At 37.9% G+C, this 441-nt stretch overlaps 1 pseudogene; it reads left to right on the top strand.

The window, feature by feature from the left end:
• Positions 1-441, top strand: part of LOC109156258 — a 17,481-nt pseudogene extending 17,040 nt beyond the window's left edge.

Below are 441 nucleotides of genomic sequence, written 5' to 3'. Positions count from 1 at the left end.
TTCCGTCATTAATTATGTCGCAAAATCCGTCACCAAAGTGTTGGCGCCAAAATTTCCCAGGTTTTATTCTCACTTTGCGCCAAAAATTATTACGGAATTGCATTCTGTCACCATTTTCGACGTAAAATTGCGACAGAACACGTTTCATCGCAAAAACCGTCACAAATTCACAACAGATTATGTTCCGTCGCGATGTTTCCCATTGCAATTCGTGATTTTTCTTATAGTGGTAATTGCTTCTGGTTTGTTTGAAAAGCGTTCATCTTGTGCTTTAAGGTAATTGTCACAAAGCTTAACTGAAGCATTCTTTAGGATGGGCCATGAAAAGCTGTTATGATAAAGAAAATATTGCTGTAATGGATGGATGGGACATACCTATTTCTTCTCCTCCTTTCTCCCCAAAGTGTGCATTTGAGGAATGTAAAAATAAGATGATTAGTG

The sequence above is a fragment of the Ipomoea nil genome, unplaced genomic scaffold, assembly GCF_001879475.1.
Source record: "Ipomoea nil cultivar Tokyo-kokei standard unplaced genomic scaffold, Asagao_1.1 scaffold2705, whole genome shotgun sequence".
Taxonomy (NCBI): Eukaryota; Viridiplantae; Streptophyta; class Magnoliopsida; order Solanales; family Convolvulaceae; genus Ipomoea; species Ipomoea nil.
Note: the sequence above shows the minus strand (reverse complement) of the source record. Positions and strands in the feature narration are given on the sequence as shown.